The 15,746-nt window shown below is 38.8% G+C and overlaps 1 protein-coding gene and 1 pseudogene across 9 annotated transcripts in view; one reads left to right on the top strand and one right to left on the bottom strand.

Annotated features, from left to right (window-relative positions):
- MAST4 (microtubule associated serine/threonine kinase family member 4) overlaps positions 1 to 15,746 on the top strand; it is a 581,430-nt gene that overhangs the window by 391,379 nt on the left and 174,305 nt on the right. The window lies entirely within an intron of this gene.
- Positions 4,282 to 4,362, bottom strand: LOC116554662 (annotated as a pseudogene).

Below are 15,746 nucleotides of genomic sequence, written 5' to 3'. Positions count from 1 at the left end.
TCCTGAACCATGCATCTCAAAATCTCCTGACAGTGTTTAGTGACACAGAAGAGACACTATGTTCATTCACACAATCTTCCTTTCAGCAAGTGCTTTTGAGAATCTGCCACCAGCCAGGTTATGTTCTAGGCTTTAGGGATACAGTAATGTTGTATTGGACCGAGCGTAGAAAGTTAGCACCAAGACAAAAGTATGCCAGATTGCAGGGTCATTTATTATGCCGGCGACCACAGAGGACTCACGTCTCTCCAACCTGTGGCGTCAAAAGGAGGGTGCCAAGACTTTTTATACCCGAAAAACCACCTTGGGAGTGGGGGTGAGGAGCGGGGATGGGGATGAAAAGGTTTTGGACATTCCAAGGGCTAGGGAATTCTGTGATTTACCTCCTGGGGGGAGGGCGGGGGTCTCTGGACATTCCAAGGGCCAGGGGATTCTGTAATTCACCTCCTGGGTGGAGACGAGGGCGGGGGTCTCCGGACATTCCAAGGGCCAGGGGACGTTTGTCATTCTGTTTGTTACTTCAGTGGTTTACAGAAGTCAAGATAAGCATTTGTTTACACACAGATCTTAGTTATCCTGGGCTGCTTATTTTAGTTATTACTAAATAACTAAAGCAAAGGCTAGCAATTCTGGCACAATATCACAGTAACATACAGGATAGAGAAAGTCTCTGCTCTCGTGGAGCTTATATCCTAGTGGAGTGCAGGGATTGGGAGAAGAGGATGTTGCATAAACCAGAAAAACCCTGGAGAGTGACAAGTGAGCTGCAGAGAAATAAAACAGGGGAATCCGTGGCTTCTCTCTTCCTGAAGTAGTGGCATGTAAGCTGGAACTAAATGACCCGACGGCAACAGCCATGAGAAAACCAAAGCAAAAACCTCTCAAGTAAAGAGACCACCCAAGGCAGGAGCAACCTGAAGAGTGGTGTGGGCACAGGGCACACATGTGGATGAGTGGGCAGAGAGGCAGGGCCAAGTGCACGGGACTTCATAAGTTGGAGTAAGTAGATTGGGCTTTCCTTTAAGCAGGATAAAAAGAAAGCACTTGATATTTTTATTTTTTTATTTTACTTTAAGTTCCAGGATATAAGTGCAGAATGTATAGGTTTGTTACATAGGGATACATGGAAAGCACTTGATATTTTAATGTAGGGTGATAACATAATCGGATTTGCCTCCTTAAAGTGTCCTTGGTTTCTGTGTAGAGGGTGGATTGAGCTCAAAAAGCAGTTTAGAATGAGAGATAAACGTTGCCTCGGACTACAGGGGTAAGAAGTGACATTGGAGAGAAGCAGATGGATTCAGGCTGTATTCTGAAGGGGAAATGTGTGGGGCTTGCCAAGGGATGAGTTGGAGGATGGGGGCGGTGGGCACTGCGGGAGTGGAGGAAGACAGCAAAAACAAGGATGGCTCCTAGATTGTCCGCTGGACTAACAGAAGATCATGGTTCTATTTACACAGGTGGGGAAGACTTGAGAGGGCAGGCAGCAGGATCATGGAAAAAAATTAAAAGTTTTGTTTAGTTTGTGTTGAATTTGAGATCATTATATGATACCCATATGGAGTCTGGAATTCCAAGGAAAAGTTAGGTCTGGGAAGTAAATATGGGACTTTTAGGCAAGTAGGTGGTGTATAGGGCCAGGAGACTGGATGAAGTCAACTAGTGAGAAGCAGCTTCAGGACAGATTCCTGAGACACTGCAGATTGAAATGTCATGCTGAGAATCTGGAGGAGGCATGGCCAGAGATTAGGAGGAAGACCAGGCAGGTGGTTTCAAAGAAGCAGAATGGAGGAGGAGTTTCAGACAGGAGAGTGGTCTCCTGTGTGGAGTGATGCTGAAAGGTCTGTGCCCATCTGTGCATATGCCATGGAATTAAAGGACCAGTTTTAGGAGGGTTCAGGAGAGGTAGGTGAAGAGAGGTAGAATGCAGGTGCTGGAAGAAATGTTCGACCAAAGACAAAGGCGTTTAACATACCAGCAGCTGGAGAAGCCCTAGACTTTCCTGCTGGGCAAATTGGAGTTCTGGATCTTTACCTAAGAACTAAGAACTATCCTTTTTGATACCTTTCCCTTCTTTGTTACCAAATCAGGTTTATTTTTAGGGCCAGCCTTATCTAAGCAGTAGACCTGGAATGATTTTACAACCTGCTATTTATTTCCCTTTTACCTGTAGCCTGCTTGTGTGTGTCTGTATAGCTGAAAAAGCCTTTGGAATAGGTAAGCTAGGAAGTTGGGCTTAGAGGAAGGATTAGGTTTCGGGGTAAGTGGAACAAGGGTGTACGGGATGGGAAGGGAAATCAAAACAAAGTCATAGAAGGTAGAAATAACTTTCATATGTGGGGCCGCTGCCTATGTCATAGAATTGGAAAAAAAAATGGCAATGTATTTAGCACAGTAGTGAAAACTCCAGTAGTTAGTACAGCAACAAGAGAAACCTGAGCTTCATTTATTCCTTGCATCACACCTACTTCTAAAAAAGACTCAGGTCACCTGCATGTAGACAGCACAGTGTAGAACCACTCATTCATCCTATAAACATATTGATTGTCGATAATGATCCCACAATAGAGGCTGGGCTACCAAGATGGGTGACCTATGACCTTCCCTCAAGGAAAACAGACATGAAAACAGCTGTAATATAATAACAGACCAGAGGAAAGAGGATTAATTCTGATTCTGTTTCAGCAGGATGTAGGAGGATGAAAAGTTGTCTGTGAGGAAGAGAGGAGGAGCTAGCGAGGCATCCAGTGCTGGGCCGGGCAGGGTCACAGTGGGAGCAGAGTGTGGGGCAGGTCCCTGGGGAGCACAGTGCTGGGAGGGGAGGGAAGAAGCATTATGTGCAGAGTGTGGAAAGGGAAACTGAGCCAAAGCGAGACTTGATTTTGTAGACAGTATGGATCCATATGTTTTCACACAGATAAATACTTGTTCTTTATTTTAGAAAGAAAATCTGTAAAGGTGCATCATATTACTCTGTCTTTTCCTCTGTTTATTTTTAGCCCTGTGTGTTCAAATGCTAAGAGAACATCACCCCTTGGATGAATTGCCACCACATTAAATAAAATATATCTAAAGGTCATATTCTTTCCTTTCCAGTACTTTCTCTCTCTCTCAATATAGACATATTAAAAGTATGTGTATAAATTTAAAATATATATATTTATTTATTTTGAGACAAGGTCTCACTGTGTCTCAGGCTGTAGAGCAGTGACGTGATCATAGCTCACTGCAGCCTCAAACTCCTGGGCTCAGTTGATCCTCCCACCTCCTGAGTAGCTGGGACTACAGGTGCACATCACCATGCCTGGCTAATTTTTTATTTTTTTATTTTTATTTTTATTTATTTATTTTTTTGGGGGACGGAGTTTTGCTCTTGTTACCCAGGCTGGAGTGCAATGGCGCGATCTCGGCTCACCGCAGCCTCCGCCTCCTGGGTTCAGGCAATTCTCCTGCCTCAGCCTCCTGAGTAGCTGGGATTACAGGCACGCGCCACCATGCCCAGCTAATTTTTTGTATTTTTAGTAGAGACGGGGTTTCGCCGTGTTGACCAGGATGGTCTCGATCTCTTGACCTCGTGGTCCACCCGCCTCGGCCTCCCAAAGTGCTGGGATTACAGTCTTGAGCCACCGCGCCCGGCCCAATTTTTTATTTTTTAGAGATAGAGTCTCTCTATGTGGCTCAGACAGGTCCCAACCTCCTGGCTTCAAGCAGTGCTTCCACCTCAGCCTCCTGAGAAGCTAGGATTATAGGTGTAAGCTGCCCTGTCCAGCTAAAGCTGTCTATATTTTGTTTCACACAAATGTGCATGTACACGTGTGTGCTCTTACACACCCCTCAAAATCTTAAGTCTGAGGTTATATAAACTTTCCTCCTCAATGCTTGTATATTTAATAGCCTGAAAAAGTAAAATTTTTTCTAATGGACATATTTTAGCTCAGAGGGTTTTTTTAAGTCAAATATGTGTATGAGTGTGTATAAAGTTTATGTGAAAGAAACGAGAGCCTTGTTTTCAGAAGCTCTTCTGTGTCTTGAAGGTGACATGTTTTTGCTTTCTTAAATGACTCTACACACGAAAAAAGAGTCACACTTTTACAGTTTATTTGGTGTAACCCTCCTTCGTTGGCATCTAGCATATAAAATATGCTGATGAATCATGCTCAAGGTGTTTTGAAAATCAGAACTTTTCAGATGAGCTGGAGGCCTGGACAGCTGAATGGCTTAGGACATAAACTGTTCAAAAATAATCACAACACTCTTTTTTTTTTTTTTTTATTTTTTTATAACTTTTTTTTAGGTGCTTCACAGATTCAGAGAAACTTCTCAAGTAACGGACTATAGAAATGATTCCTAAAGTATGGTGTTTAATTTCAATACACTTAAAGAAAATCCAGTTTCCTTTGTAAAATGTTCCTTATGTAACAAAACTGTACTGAAAAACTGTGGTGTTTTTCTTTCTCTTTATTTTGTCTCCCTATACCACTGAGAAGTTAATGGTTTAAGGAAAATATTTCAAGCCCTGCAGATCATGTCAAATATTTGGTTTGGTAGGATTAATATTTTACTGCAGAGTGACAGTGGTAGTGCTGTCCTAGTTTTAGGGATGATTATGTAAACTAATGAGCCCCATCCATTAAAAAACTTAGGGAAACAAAAAGCTATTTATTATGTGGATTACACTGACTATAGTTAAGGACACAAATAGTTACAATGAGTTTGCATTTAATTAAAGTTGCTCTTTTTGTGATGCTTAGGTTAATAATTATGACACTGTGCAAATGTTTAATTCCTTTATTAAGAAAAAAAAAACTCAGTGGTTTGTTATTTTGTCTTTTGCTCTCCTAAAGCTGGCCTAAAACTGACTTTTCACTTAAGTTTACCATCCTCTGAATTATTTCCATTACAACAGACCTTAAGAATTAGTTAGCTGGGGCGATGTAATTGTATACTTCAGCCACTAGAGGGAAGAGACTCTAGTATTTATTCTTGGGAAAAGGTGCTTCATCTCTGATTCTGTGCTTAGTCACTGACCTTTAGCCTGAAGTGGGTAATCTTTAGCATTGGGATTACCTTTCTTCCTCTTTTAGAGAAGAAACTTTGGGAAGGAAAAGGTAGAATTAAGAATATTGGACTAGGGCTTGGTATGTGGAGATACCTGCCTGAAATTTGGGGTTCATCCAGTTCTTTCAAGACAGCTTCCAATGGGCGAGCAGCTTTGTTAGGGGAAGTGAGTGATTCTTCCAGTACTATTTTTCTGTTAGGTGTAAAATAACAGTAACACAACTAATATTTCTGGAATATCATATATTGCTTAAATACTTTAAAAATACTATGCTAGCAACAGTCCTTTGAGGTAAGTACTATATTCCCATTTTACAGAACAGGAAACTAAGGTACTTAGAGGTTGAGTAACTTATCCAAGATCACAGAACTAGATGCTACTGATGCTGTAATTAAAAATATGGGCAGTGGTTCCAGGATCCATGTTCTCAAGCACTGTACAATACTGCCTTTCCAGTTAGGCCCAGTTTTTCAAGCACAAAGAGTCATTCACAGAGTTTTGACAAGCTTGAGTCAACAAAGAGGAGAGAGATTTTAGTTGAAAACCACAACAAGAAAATTGTAGCATCAAAATTTATACCATAATTTACCTAGGAACATACACATTGTTCACATTTTTCTTGTTTTGTTTTGTTTTTTGGGTTTTCGTTTTTTTTTTTTTTTTTTGAGACAGAGTCTTACTCTGTCGCCCAGGCTGGAGTGCAGTGGCATGATCTCAGCTCACTGCAACCTCTGCCTCTCGGGTTCAAGTGATTCTCCTGGCTCAGCCTCCCAAGTAGCTGGGATTACAGGCACGTGCCACCAGGCCTAGCTAATTTTTTTAATAGACAGGGTTTCACCACGTTGGCCAGGCTGGTCTTGAACTCCTGACCTAGTGATCCACCCACCTCGCATTGTTCACATTTTAACGTTTCTAGAATCAGGTTGTGGCTTACAGCTTTATTCAGAGAAATAAAACATATTTGTAAGCGTAACATACCAACTTCATTAATTGTTAAATTTAATGCTCATAAAAACATTGTATTTGAAAACAATTTCTATTTGAGATCTTTGTACTTCATGAGAATTCCCGTGTGTGTGAGGATTACTGAGATATGAAGTGAAAATATGAACTACTTACAGGAAAAAAATGTTATGTGGGATGTTGGTGTATTTGAATTTGTTTGACAGTATGTCAGATGGGACTTCCAAAAGTAAGAGTTTCTAGGACTTTGACATTGTTCAATGGGATTCACGGAAGTATTTTCAAACTGCACCTGCCTCTCCTTATACCTGCTTGCTCATAATCTGGTTTAGGCTCCTTACTTTCCCTTCAGGAAGCCAGTTATTCTTATCAAAGCTTCAAAAATAGGCCCAGTGTTGAGCATGTGGGAAAGCTGCTTGTCTTCAGAGTGGTTTGACCCAGTCATTGATCAGTTGAAGTTTTCACTGTCTCACTGAGGCACGTGGCAGCCCAGAATTCATTCAGGCAAACTGGGCAGAGTCTGTGGTATTCAGGAATGGAGGCACAACAGGAATGCAGGTCTGTGGCTTTGATCAAAACCTCTATCCGCAAACAAGCATAGCCCTGTGAATGTGGTGAAGCATAACCTTTTCCCCATTGACATTTTAAAACCAGCTCCCTTATAGAAAGAAATACAGTTTTGGACAAACTTAAGGGAATTTCCAAGAATTTTCAATAAACAACACAGTCATACTAAGCAAAAATTTTTTTCAATTCAAGAAGAATAAAACATTTTTCTAGGATATGTAAAATGTGATAGTCTAAAAGTTCCTTTATATTTTTACTAAATAAAACTATCTTAAATCTCTGTTTTAAAGGATTTTTACTTCATCTCTCATATTCTTTAAATTTGTAATCAATGCCAAGATATTCAGATACCAGATATACATAAATAAATGAGCTGAGAAATGTGCTTTTGTAGCTTTATTCTTGATCTCCACCTTAGGGCATTTCTGTGCTCTCCAGCAAGCCCTCACAGGTTTCATAGGGAGACACAGAGGATTGAGATTAGAATTTGCCAGGTTTTGACAGATCTATGGAAAATTCAGTGTGGTAAGAAGTTAAGACGATTTCATAAAATGAAGTTTATGAATTATCAATGGATTTCTATTATTCATGCTTGTTTTCTTTTAAAGACCTCTTTAAAGATGTATATGGTGTTAGAAACTATTGATTTTGTTTGGAAATCAATAATAAACCACAGTTAGAAATACAGTCTAGGTTGGGGATGGTGGCTCACACATGTAATCCCAACACTGTGGGAGGCAGAGGCAGGAGAATCACTTGAGCCCAGGAGTTCAATACCACCCTGGGAAAACATAGGGAGACCTCTACTCTACACAGAATTTTTAAAAAATTAATCAGATGTGGTAGTTTATGCCTGTGGTCCCAGCTACTAGGGAGGCTGAGGTGGGAAGATCACTTGAGCCAGGGAGATCAAGACTACAGTGAGCTATGATTGTGCCACTGCACTCCAGCCTGGGAGACAGAGGCCTTGTCTTCCATCACAAAAAAAAAAAAAAAATCCATTTATTAAGTTAGTTTATATTCACATTTAAAGAGCCATATGACCATTCTGTATTACTTCTCTCAGTTATTGATAAATTTATCTGGTCATGTTTCTCTATGAGACTTTTTCTTAAGTTACTTAACTGGATTTGTAAGCTTCTAGGTATAAATCTATTCTAGAGTTTCCGGAAATTGGACAGATAGATTACATGTGATTTCTTTGGGGAAACAGATACTGTTTTATTTACTGGACTATTTCTGAGAGAAATAGTTATGAATTTAGTTATTTTCTATTGAAATGCTGATTCTTTGGATAAAAAAATAGGTTCAGAATTATTTCAGTGAAAGCTTCTCAAAAATAATGACTCATATTTAGGACCTTAAATTGCTACCCCACTCAAAGAAGAAATTATGTTCTAAACCGCTCTGAAATAGCAGTCGGTTGAGAAAAGGGATGTTACAGAGACTACGGGCATGAAACAGTCTTCTGATACTTTGCAATTATAAAAACTGGCTGGGGCAGGGTGCGGTGGCTCAAGCCTGTAATCCCAGCACTTTGGGAGCCCATAGGAGTTTAATACCAGCCTGGCTAACATGGTAAAACCCTATCTCTACTAAATAATACAAAACTTAGCCAGATACGGTGGTGGGTGCCTATAATCCCAGGTGTAGGGAGGCTGAGGCAGGAGAATTGCTTGAACCTGGGAGGCGGAGGTTGCAGTGAGCTGAGATTGTGCCATTGCACTCCAGCCTGGGTGACAGAGTAAGAGTTTGTTTTTAAACAAAAACAAAAACAAAAAACTTGGCTGGCTGGTTTGCATATTCTGGTCTCTTCATTTGTTCACTGTTTCTCACTTGTTCTTTCATTTGCTTCCCTTGGAGAGTAGCACTTTGAAAAAATTCAGTAATTTTGGCATGACTTATGTTTAGGAAATACCACCAAGAGTTCTTTTCCCCTTCTCCTTGAAAATTGCCCTTGTTTGGATACTTACATGTTATCTGATGTGCATAACCCCCTGGTCCCATGTTGACAGATGAGTATTAGACTTACCCAGAATATTACCTCTCTTGTATCTTTAAAGCACATATGAAATAGCCTTTGTGATTGGGTGACTGGGCCAGTGTTCTCTGTTATGTGCAGCAGACGTCACTCCTGAATAAAGCTGAAAGTAACAGACAATACCTCAAGTTTTAGGCACTTTACAGATACCTGGCAGCTCACTGAAGTATGTCCACTCCTCGTTCTGGAACAAAATCATTGGATAGATCTTTCTGAGCCATGATTTCTGCAGTAATGTTTCTGAACCTATAATACTAGATACAAACGATAAATAGAAAAATGATTGTTTTGAAAGGGGAGAGAAAGGACTTTGGCAGTATCTGATGCCGCTCAAGATGTTAAATGTGGTTATGTTTATCTTTTAACCCCAGGCAGTTTATAGTTTAGGATTTTTGAGCGATTGAAGGATGTGCCTCCTCTCTGAGCCCTCACCAAAGACAGCCTAGGCCCTCCTGCTTTTTTTCTGTATGTTTTGCATCAAGCAGTGTTATTTGAATGTAGCTATACTTCCTTCAGAGAAGATGAGTTGGCAGCAAGGCAGATGAATATAGTCATGGAGCAAGTTACTAAAGAATTGGAAATCCCTCTCAAAATATATAATGTGATTTAATATATATTAAAACAATGATAGCAGAAATAAAATAATAAATCACTTAAGATGAACTGTTTTTAGTTTTCTAAGATGCCTACGAATCTTTTTCTTTATGCATACATGATTTTATGATTGCAATCATAACATAGATATACTTTTTTCTGTTGTTTTTTCATGTAACATATTACCATGCTATTATATAATCTTCATAATGATCATTTTTGGTGTCTGCATAGTTAGTAAATAAGTCATCTACACTTGATAACTATGAGGAAAATAAAAGAGATAGTGTTTATATCAAGGACTGGTGGCCTTTTCAGCGTTTCACATCTTCACTTCTGGTATTCTGTAATGGAAAGGAACGGGGAGACGGAGTGATGGGTACCTCTCCTTAGGAAGCATGTATCTAAATTCTGATGAGTAGCATCATCGACTAAATTCAGACTTCCAAAGTCATGGGTAGACTCTCTGCATCACCTATACCTTGTACTTCCATCTAAAATTTTCAGTCCCCTCTAAACTGTAAACCCAGCTAGATGGTCACATCTTCTACATTATCAACTAAATGTTAATTCTTAAACATTAATTCTTAGTCATCAGTCTCATCTAAAGCCTTAGGTGAGATAGATTGTGCAATACAGGCAAGAATGAGATGTAGGAACGGGCAGTTGTGAAAGAGGAAGAAGTGTGCTGAGAAAGGAGATGAACAGAGGGGAACTGATTGTGAAACATCACTCAGATGAGCTCATCTGAAGCCTGTTCAACTTTGTACCTCCTCCTAAGTGCAGTGGAAGGTTTCTCTGTGTAAGCTGACATTTCTGAGTGGGGAGCCCCAGACTGTGAGGTGGTAGCCAGCAGATTGCAAACCTTGAGCACTGTCGATGTAGCACTCTTGATTCTCATCTGTTCTCTGCTGTGACTGTATGTGTTGATCATGTTTCCAGCAGGATTTTGTTTCTACCTTGGAAAAAGGTCATCCTGCTCGAGTTCCTGTTTTTATTCATCTTTTAGAGAAGACAAAATAATGCTGTACTCAGCCATACTTATTGAGAAGAAAAGTAAAGGGCCAATAGTGGTTTTTGGTTCATTTATTAATTAACCATTTAAATATGCCTGAATATCATTGACTTTTTATTGTTCATTTCATTACTCATTATGAAGATTGTCAATAATGATAGTTCTTTAAAAGAAAAATCATCCAGCCAATTGACAAAGGCAGCTGATTTGGAAGCGTCCCTTAGGGCTTATCTGTAGAAGTTGGAGAAATAGAAAAATAACTGTTTTTGTTTTTAATTAACCTTAGAAAAAAATGTGTGTACAACCATTCATTCAGCTGAGTGTTTGCTGTGTACTTTGAGACGTACACAGATGAATAGAAATTGTCCTTGTACTTGGAGATCTTTAAGCATAGTAGGGAATTAGAGCTGTAAACCCACATAATTGTGCTGCAGTGGAATGATTGCTATACAAGAGTCATGCATATGAATAACATTCATTGGGGATCCAGGAGAAAAAACATTTATATCTGCAGGAAAAAGTCAGGATCATATCGCTGGAGAGGTGACCTTACCGCTCATAACTGAAAGATGTGCAGAAGGTTTCCAAGCGAAGGAGCTGGAAATTCTAGGAAGAAGGAACAGGATGTGCAAAGGCATGGCAAGGCAAAGGCACGGCAAAGGCCTGTGAAGGTGTGGATGTGCAAAGGTGAGGTGTGGCAGAGCTTACCGGGTCTGAGGAGCTTAGTAATTCAATATTTCTGACAGGTACTTAAATAACAGAGGACACGTATTAAGGGATGAGGCAAGAGAAATAACAAGGGATCATAGCATAAAGTATTCCATTAAAAGAGGTTTTGATATTTTTGTGGAGTACTTCTCAAATTTTAAGAATCACCTGGACATTTTGGTAGAATGCAGATTTCTGGGCTGTACTTCCAGAATTTCTGAATCAACAGGTGTGCAGATGATTCCCCCACCAGTATCTGCATTTCTAACCAGCAGTCCAGATGATTCAGTAATGATAAGACAGAATCCATGTGTGAAGAAATATTGCTGTAGAACAATGGGGATCCATTCAACTTTGTTTCATGGGAGAGTGATATGACTGCACGCACATGTTTGAGCTGAGCAGTTCTGGAAGAATGGTTTCACATTGACAGTGAGAAGCACCAAGAGGAAAGAATGGTACTGCATTCATCTACACAGGAAATCTCGGAAGCCATGACCAGGGTCATGGGAAGTGAGGAGAAAACATGAAAATCTATTGTTCCTTTATCATTTTATATAGAGTGAAAACTTTTACTCAATTTTCTTACATTTTCTAATTTTCCAATCTAGTGCATTTTTCAGCCACTTTTAAGTGGAATTTGCATTTCTCTTTAGTTTTCTGTTTCTGCTGTGTACACATCATTTTTTTTTTCTCCTTCATATATTAACATCCTTTATAATTCTGTACATGCTTCATTTTCTAAATGCTACTTAAAAAGATAATTCTTGTTTAATATTCATTTATTCATCACTCATCTGTTGCTATATTAGGTGACTTGACTGGCTGTTGTTCTTGTTCCTATTAACTGGAGTAACTTCTCTTTGAAAGTTTTTTGATCACCAGGGACTTTAATATAGTTGTCTTCTATAACATGTGTGACAGTACATTGAATACAAGAATATTTCTGTGGTCAGCACCAAAAATGTTGTCTTTATCTTTCAGTACTCTCAGTCTAACTATATAAAGAAGGTTAAAACTGAATTATCTAGTCTCAGGGGAAATAACAAGTTTGTGTGTTTTGGAGAAAGGAGGAAGTAATCCTAAATTATAGCTATTTAATTCTTTGAAATGAAGAGCATATTTTTTATTATATACATGTCTGGATAATGTTAAAAGTAAGTTTGCTTTTCAAGAGTTGATGATGATGTATAATGAAAGCAGTGAAAGAAAGCTTTCATTATACAACACAACAGAGGAAGCAGGTCCGAAATTCAAAATTGTTCACATAAACGCACAACATCACCAATCTGCAAATAATGGTACATATATTCAAACAAAAGCAAAGCACTGTATGGATTTAAAACACAGTCAGCTTTGAAAATACTCATTTGCCCAGTTGCCATAGATAGGCAAGGATTTATATGTAGAAAACAGAGATATTTTTCATTTTTATATTGTACAATTCCTGGGAGTAGGAAAGACTTCTTTTTAAAAGCAATTTTAGTATTTATTTCCAAGACTCATAGAGCTTTTATTAATACATATGCATTATTTCATGTGTCAAAAAATATCAATCAAATTTTATGAAAATACCAGAGTAAAAGTGTATGTTATTTCTTAAGTTTATAAACTCTTCAAAGTATTCTAAAATTCTCAGGAACTTGAACTTTCAGGTCATAACAGGACTGTCAAATGTGTGGCTCCTGGAAATCAGAAAATTTTTAAACTTTAAAACAACTTAGCCATAGCGCATTGGCTCACATGTATAATCCCAACACTTTGGGAGGCTGAGGCAGGAGGATCGCTTGAGCCCTGGAGTTGGAGGTTGTAATGAGCCATGATTGTACCACAGCACTCCAGGCTAAGAGACAGAGTAAGATGCTCTCTCAAAAAAACACATACGTACACACACACACACACGCACACACAGACACACACACACACACTTGTACAAACCATTAAGAAGTATAAAAGAAGAATAAATCATAATTCTGTACTTATAGATGTTTATTAAAAATACTTTGCTGGCTGGGCACGGTGACTCATGCCTGTAATCCCAGCACTTTGGGAGGCCGAGGCAGGTAGATTGCCCAAGGTCAGGAGTTTGAGACCAGCCTGGCCAACATAGTGAAAACCCGTCTCTACTAAAAATACAAAAGATTAGCTGGGCATGGTATCAGGCACCTGTAATCCCAGCTACTCAGGAGGCTGAGGCAGGGGAATCGCTTGAACCTGGGAGGCAGAGGTAGCAGTGAACGGAGATCATGCCATTGCACTCCAGCCTGGGCAACAAAAGCGAAACCATCTCAAAAAAAAAAAAAAAAAAAAAAAAAACCTTTGTCGATTTCCATCATTTTTATTCATATACACTCATATATATAATATTTTAAACAATGTAAATCATAGAACTTCATTTTTTTCTGATTTTAAAATATTCAGGAGCATTTCCCATTTATTACATTTTTTTAAAAAAGATATCATTTTTTTAGTTTCCTCTGGTTACTGTAACAAACTGTAAGAAACTAGCTTATATTTATTTATTCTCTTAGAATTTTAGAGGTCAGAAGTATGAAATCAATTTCCTTGTGCTGAAATCAAGGTGTGAGCTGGGCTGATCTCCCTCTAGAAGCCCTGAGGTGGAATCTGTTTCCCTGCCTTCTCCAGCTCCTAGAGCTGCATTCCTTGCATTTTTTGGCTCTTGGCCCCTTCCTCCATCTTCAAGCCCAGCAGCCCAGCATCTCACTTCAGTGCCACATTGCTGCATTCTTCAAATATCCCTCTGCCTCACTTTCATAGAGCACTTGGGATGACATTTAAGGCCTACCTGGATAACCTAGGACCATTTCCTCATTTCAAGATTCTTAATTACATCTGCAGAAGTCTTCTATGTAAGGCAACATATTCACAGGTTCCAAAGATTAAAACCTGGATATCTTTGGAATCTATTATTTAGCCTACTGTAATGGTCTTTACTGGTTTTCTAACATTCTATTTTATGACTTTTTTAGGATTTACTAACAATTGCTCTTGTCTTGTACTTTTGGCTTTTCCACCAGTATTATGCTGTTATGAGGAATTCTGAAAATAATTTCCATACCCACAAACCTTTGTGTGCATACTTGATTATATCTTCTGTATAAATTTTGCATATGAAATTATAATTCACATATATGTGTGTATGTGTATATTATATGTACATATATATGGACACATGCATTTATATATGTGTTTGGACACATATACATATATGCCTACTACATGTATGTATGAGTATGTGACCATATATGGGTGTATTTGTGTATATGTTTTCATTCTCCAAATTGCTTTCCAGAAATTAGTAGAGAGTATTTACTTCCCTATGCCCTTACCAACATTATTATCTTTTTTTAGTTTTTAGCAGTGAAACAGGTAAAATTGATACTTGAGTTATGTTTTGTTTTGTTTAGACAGAATTTTGCCCTGTCACCCAGGCTGCAGTACAATGGTGTGAGCTCAGCTCACTGCAACCTGCATCTCCCAGATTCAAACAACTCTCCTGTCCCAGCCTCCCAACTAGCTGGGATTACAGGCACCCACCACCACGCCTGGCTAATTTTTTGTATTTTTCAGTAGAGACAGGGTTTCACCATGTTGGCCAGGCTGGTCTTGAACTCCTGACCTCAGGTGTGCCACCCACCTCTGCCTCCCAAAGTGCTGGGATTACAGGTGTGAGCTACTGCGCCTGACCTGATTGATGTTTTAATATTTTATGATAACTAGTCAGAGTTAACACTTTTCATGTCTGACATTATATTTACATTTCTTTTAAACTTTTTGTTGGTATAGAACAGATAAAACTTAATAGATACAGGTACTAAAGCTTGCTTGAGAACTTCTTGACTAAATAACTTCATGTCCTCCCTGACATATTATCTTCTGATGTGTGGAATAATTGGAATCAATCTTAGCAATGGAAGGAAATTTGATTGTTATAGAAGCATGTGATTTCTACCTCTGTATATGCTCCCTGTATGGTACTTTGATGGAAACTCATACTTCTCATTTTAATGGCATAATTTTCCATAACTTTAGATGTATGACCTGGAAAAAATATTCAAGAAAAGAAGAACGGATAAATTAACCTTAATCTTAAATTACAGAAAGGTCTTAGTGTCAGCTACTAGAGGGCTAAATATAACCATGCTGACCCACTTAAACCAAATTGACACTTCTTATAATTGCACTATAATTCATGCTCAAGAGCTGTATAAAAAATAGTGCACCTTAGACCCAAGCTTTTGGATCAAGAAGCACCTTGTCCTTGAAGTTAATTCCAGATTGAGCATCTAATGCAATGATTAGTAACTGGGATTCACTATTACCATCAAAAAGGATTTAGCATTTCATACACAACTAGTTGTATATTTATACATAAACGCAATTCATTACATATCATAGTTTTTTTTTTTTTTTTTTAGATTTTGAAATTTGAAACAATAGACCTGCCTAATAGGTACAGCTTATATAGATAATGGAAAGAACTCATGGACCCATGAAACTGAAATTGAAATGGACAGAAAGGGCTTTTTAAAACACATAGAGTCTTTAAAATATTGGGCATATAGCCCTAACTTTTTTATTACACATCTTTCTAACCTGGACCAAATCCATCCTCACTATCTTCCTTCCCCTGCCCACCCCTGCACCCCCAATCCTTTCTCTATCTTTTCTTTCCTTTCTTCCTTGGCTTGATATTCATCCCAATGGTGTCAGTGATGGTTTAAAGATGAGGGAATAAAGCCCCTGCCCTCAAGGAGCTCTTACTCTAATAGGGACTG

Source organism: Sapajus apella, unplaced genomic scaffold (assembly GCF_009761245.1).
Source record: "Sapajus apella isolate SASKATOON/1434 unplaced genomic scaffold, GSC_monkey_1.0 scaffold1, whole genome shotgun sequence".
NCBI lineage: Eukaryota > Metazoa > Chordata > Mammalia > Primates > Cebidae > Sapajus > Sapajus apella.
This window is presented reverse-complemented; position numbering and strand designations above follow the sequence as displayed.